Source organism: Pinus tabuliformis, chromosome 7 (assembly GCF_031772625.1).
Source record: "Pinus tabuliformis cultivar Carrire ecotype Pingquan chromosome 7, CPIR1, whole genome shotgun sequence".
NCBI lineage: Eukaryota > Viridiplantae > Streptophyta > Pinopsida > Pinales > Pinaceae > Pinus > Pinus tabuliformis.
Window position 1 is genome coordinate 146,672,214 of NC_142293.1, and position 6,000 is coordinate 146,678,213.

Sequence of the window (6,000 nt, forward strand, 5' to 3'; positions counted from 1 at the left end):
ATATAGCGATGCTTAGCAGTTGTAACATGCAATATATACTATCACCCCCTCACTGTAAATGTTATCCATAATTAGAATTATAACTTGTAATCTGCAAGATTCTCTTTTGTTTTTCTTAAATTTAATGAATTTTCAACTTTTTTAGTGTCCATGTTGTAAAAAAAATATAGTATGCCATCATTATGTATATATTAACAGATTTCCAACAAAATCACGAAATGAACCAGTGCAAAAAAATAATGTTCATCTGCATCTATCATATTTCCAGAATTAAGAGAAATACAAAAAATTACTCAAAACCCCATCATACACAAAATATCTGTTACTCCTAGCTTTTTCATCATCATATTTAACAACATTTTCTACAAATCTTGACAAAAACCCCTGTCTCAATTCTCAAAATAACTAGTGACATTGAAAATAAACATATAGGCTGAAAAAAATGTCCTATACCTCTCAATCAAACACCCAAGTAGGTTCTAAAACACCCCAAAACACAAAATATCCGTATACAAGTTCATTGCAATAGAGAGTATAGCCTATAGCATGTATATGTACTAGCTGCTCACTTGGAGTCCTCTAAAAAAAGGGTCCATAAGAATCTATATAGTAGAAGGCCTCACCAACGTTGGTGCCAGGCAGTTTTCAATACATTGCCTCGTCTCTAAATTGGTAACCATTTGCAATGATGCAGGCTTTATACCAAAACTCACCTTCTTATAAATGTGAGAAACATGATGACACTCGCTGTAAGGAATCTCCAGAGTAACCATCTCCAGTAAGCTCATGCCAAAGGAATAAACATCTACATGTTCATCATAAACCTCTTCATATAATTCTGGAGCCATGAATTCAAGTGTACAATTGATAGTGTGCGGAACATGATCATTTGTCAAGATAGTGGCAAAACCCAAGTCCCCGATCTTCAGAACACCTCCATTTCCATTCACGAATATATTGCTGCAATTTAGATCTCTATGAATTATGCGAGTGTTATGATTATGAATATAATGCAATCCTTCCAATATATGATTCGCCCAATTCTTCACTGCCTTCATGGAGACATGCCTGTGCTTTTGGTGGTATTGCCTCAGGGTCCCCGAGGTGTAGAATTCTCCTTGCTAAAGCACAAAGATTGTCTCGAACAAGAGCATTAGATCTTTCCTGAGATTTATGTTGAGCAAACTCTGCTTCATCAACACCAGGTTGATGGCCTTCTCGGAGCTTATGACAACAAATGAGACAGAGATCATAACAACAATTTGGGCAGCTTCTATGGTAATCAACAATAGATGTTGTACAGTTGTTACTGCAAAACTTAGCAAACATGTTGGATTAATATGTTAGATAACCAACATAATTTAGGTTCTCTAAAGAAGTTCTTATTAAACAAAATATAAATTCACATCATGATCAAAATAGGTGCATATTATGTAAGTATGATGTAGTTTTGTAGAACAAATCTTCCATGATAGCCTCAAGAAAGGATGCAGATTGGTGTTGGACTGTTTGTCTTGGATAAACTTAAATTGTGCATACAAAATTCACTCGTTACAATGGATAGTTGAAAGCGTAGACATTGCCAACTCACAGAAGCTGACTCAGATTTGTAAGTTCAAATCTTTGTAGTTGTTTGCAACAACTCTTTGGACTTACCCTCAGAATTATGCCAAGACTTTAACCTTAAAAATGTGCCAAGCATTCTCACAAATCTACCTTCCAAATGTCCTTAAGAGGATTCAAAATAAACCCATTGTTTGTGCCCTAGTGGGTGTTTGGTTAGGACATCACTGTTCAGCCTTAAATTATTTGATTAGATTCAGTAATTTGGCTCCAAATGCTTGCTTCATCCAAATACATTAGTCTAATCGAATGGCGGAACACTCTGCAATCGTCTAACGTATAATCCAACCACATAGATGGATGACAAGTGGCCTAGAGGGAAGTTTTTCTAAGCTCCTGCATGTGATTGTTTCTCTCTCTAAAGAATGAAGCAAACCCACAACAATTTCGAGAACTTCCCTCTGCACTTTCTGGGCATAACGGTGCATAATTTTCTCATCCCTCCCACATTTTTTCTTGGGGGATATGGAGTTGTAGCCAAGCATGGGCAAGGCAGACTTTCCTTTCTCACCCAAGAAGAAAGCTCCCATTCTATTTAAGAAATTTTATTGCTAGGCTTATGGAACAAATGTTGAAGCCACTTCAAATACCAAACAAAGCTAATTTCTTCTTATTCCTCTCCAAAGTTACCGATTGTAGATAATTTCAAATTAAAACCACCAATTTTAGAGAACCTCCATATGATTATATAGCGATCCTTAGTAGTTGCAACATGCAATATATGCTATCACCCCCTCTGTTATCACTTAGAACTAAAAATTTGATGCATATAATTTTCTATTCTAGCCCGATGACAAAGGTCCTTGTTAGTTTAATTTCGTTTTAATTTTCTTCCCCTAGGATTTGGAGTTTTAAAGAGTTTCTTAGCTCAAGTCATTCTCAACTCCCATTGGTTCTCCTCCACCCATCAGTGTTCTATAGCCACATCTTGTGTTATCCGAGTCACCATGTCTTTTAGTAATTTCCCAACATAATTCCCATTCGCCAGTTTCGCAGCGCAATCATGATTAGGCAGTTTCACAGCACAATCATGATTAAGCAGTTTCGCAGCGCATCATGATTAGGCAGTTTCGCAGCGCATTATTAAAATTTAAAACTAACAGCGCTGCGAAATCATGGATTCGTGCATTCCGCAGCGAATCTTTCCCGAAATGTCAAGTCCGTTAGGTGAGTCATCAGTCATGTCCTCTCATGTCAGCTCATGTACCTCTCTTATCACGTTTGAATGCTCATTGCCACTATCACCACCACTAGATCTGTTGATATGCACGAAGTATCATTCCCAAGAAATTTTACCGTGCATAAACCTTAATGATGGCCGTAGGTTCTGCATGAGTGACAAATCTGCAAGATTATGTATTGAAAGATTTTAAATGGAAGAGTTTAAATTTCAAGCGAGGCTGATAATCAAGCGAGGCTGACAATCAAGCGAGGCGGAATTAAAAAGAAGCTGAATCACAATTTCAACCGGAGCTGTTAGTCTTTGTGTGCGAAGATTTGGAAGAATCCATGGAGAAAAAAGAGCACAGATCCGGCAAATGTCTAAGGACTGAACCTGAGGGCCTGGACATAACGCTGAGAGATGAAGGGGTGAAGAAAGCGTTTAAAAACGCCGGATGCTGGAACTTTTGCAAAAAGCTACAAGGAGGGCATGCACAGGTAACTAAAGAATTTGCACTAAACTTCACTGGTTTGAATTCAAAGGTAGCCATGTTAGAAGTGCAGGTTTCTCCAGAGGTGATATCTGCTGTGACAGAGATCCCAAGAGGACAAGAGCAATGGTTTAAAAATTTCAAATTTGACATGAATCCTTGTAAGGAGTTTTTAAAGGATGCATATGTAAATGAAGATTTAACTAAGGCAGTGCCCAGGAATTATGTCAAGGAACATTATGCTCTTTTACTCACCTGCATACAGAAATATTTGACTTGTGAAGGAAGGTATAACAAGGTTTATTCTTACCATTTCAAACTGCTTTTGCATTTCACTTGGAAAGTCTCCATAGACCTACCTTTTTATTTGTTCCGTAGCTTGAGTAAGATGTGTGATAAGGTGCAGCTGAGGAAAGAAGACTGTGAAACCTCTTTGTTTCATCATGGTTTGATCAAGCTGCTGGTTTTAGATGGCCTCCAGAAGATAGACAGAGACTGGAATTCTTTTATTTTTATGGCTGGATTCAAAAGCAAGACTGGCCTCACTCCTCAACCGGCCAGAGATTTCACAATAGTTGAGCTCCAAAAAGAGGCAAGAGCCAAAAGGGTTCCAAAGTCACAGCTAAGAAAACCAGTGAAGCCTCTCATCATCCAAGATCAACCTCAGCAAATAACTAAGGAAAAGGCTCAGGGTAAAAAGAATGTACCCGAAACAAGCACATCTGAAGCAGTCTCAAGGGTAAGAACAAGAAGTCAAATAATGAAGGAAAAAGGTAAAGCTATAGCAGTTGAAGAAAGTCCATTGTCCAAGGCAAGTTTAAATGATTTATTGCAGGCTATTGAAATTGAGCAGTCTCTACCAGTTCAAATCGAATTGATGCAGTCAGAACAGGAAAGCACTAAGAAATCCAAGGCCTCAAAAAGGCTTAGATTTGATGTGCCAGCTGAAGAGTTCGTTTTCAAACCTAGAAGACCTATGACAAGGAGATTCCAGCAAGTACAGGAGACACTGCCAAGAACAGAGGAAACAGGGGAAGAGATACAAAAAGACACGGGCAAAACAGCCATTGCATCTCAAGAAGATAATATAGCAGCCATACAGAGACAATTGGAATCAGCTAAGTATGAAATTGCTAAATTGAGGAAAGCCGCTAGGAAGCATGCAGCCATACATGCAAAATATTATAAAACCCTATGGAAAGGGAATGCTGCTGTAGAAGCTCAGCTGAATTCAGTGGTTGATGGCCATTCACAATTTCACACCTGGACAGTACCAGCAATCAAAGAAGCCAAGTATATCAGAAGGATTAATATGCAACTGAGAGCTGGGAATAGAGCTATGAGGAAACAAATTGAAGATTTGAAGACACAGCTAAGCCGGCTGCCTGCTAAATGAGTTTTTCACTTCAAGTAAGGTTTTGTTTCAAATTTTTGACAAATTTGCTTAATCTTATTTCTCTGAGGAAATATAAATCCCTGTTCAACATGTGGAAAGTCGAAGGGAGTTTTTGGCAATCAAATATTCGGTTGATAACGATCTCGGGTCAAAGGCAAACTGTTTTAAATAACTCAGCAGTTTCGTAGCGCGCTACGAAACTGCTGAAAGTGATGATTTTAACGTAAATCAAACAGTTTGAATTATGAGCGGGAATTTTGAAAAGGAAACGCCTAAAGGGAATGCAAGAGATCATCTGGAGCTGTCAACAGTCAATCAGGTCAAGACAGGTGGATGCTTTAAAAAGTTGAATATTCAAATTCAATTTTAAATTTTTGTTATAAAGTCCCTTGATCACCGTTCAAGATATATCAAACGGTTGGCCTGCAACAAACTTTTTCCTACACACATGTTCAAGGACAAAGCTTACAGCGCATAAAAAACGTGGCAGTCTTCCACATTTTGGGTAATTAAAGGCTAAAAGACATGTTTCTGTGCATTCGAATATTTTGGAAAAAACTGAAGCCGAGAAGCAAGGGTAACCTCCTAATATTTCTGAGCAGTTAAAAAGTTTCAACATCCAAGGTCAACATGGGGCATTAAATACCCATCTCAGCCATCTCAGCCAAACTGAAAGAGGACCAGGTGTCAAAGAACGAGGAGAAGCCATCATGCATATAATATGGAGTTAGAGTCATAGTAGATTTAGAACTCTAAAAAAGCTCCAGTCAGCACTTTATTGTATTTATTAGTTAGTTAAATAGTTGATAGGTGTCATTAGAGGTAGTTATCGAATTCCCCTCATGCTGGAGGAGGAATCTCGATCAGTTAGAATAAGAATTCTATATATAGCTGAAACAGCAATGTAATGAGGGTTGGAAAACTTTATGACAGAGCATTGTATTTGGCTTATGTAAAGACAGAGTTTCAGTAATATAATTTGGCTTTACTTCTCAGGATTCATGAAGGATTTCTATGTTCAGAATGTGTGATCTTGTCCTTTCCTAAATTTTTTACAGTTGTATAGATGTATAATCACTCAGAATTCACTGATTGTGCTCTGATTTCCTGTATGCATTTATAAACTGTGGTTTCATATGAGTTATGTTCTGAATATTCAAATGCTGAATGCCCTGACTTCTATGTAAAGTCAAGATCCTTGTTTATTGAGGTGTTGTTGACTCCATAGGCCCAATGGAAACTTGTTTAATGTTTTTCCAGCATCTATATTTGTCACAGTTATTTCACAAAGAGTTAGCCATCTTATCTTAATCAAAATCATTAACCCAT

At 37.7% G+C, this 6,000-nt stretch overlaps 1 pseudogene; it reads right to left on the reverse strand.

The window, feature by feature from the left end:
• Positions 1-602: 602 nt before the first annotated feature.
• LOC149246266 (putative serine/threonine-protein kinase WNK11 pseudogene) lies at positions 603-1,058 on the reverse strand (annotated as a pseudogene).
• Positions 1,059-6,000: the final 4,942 nt, after the last annotated feature.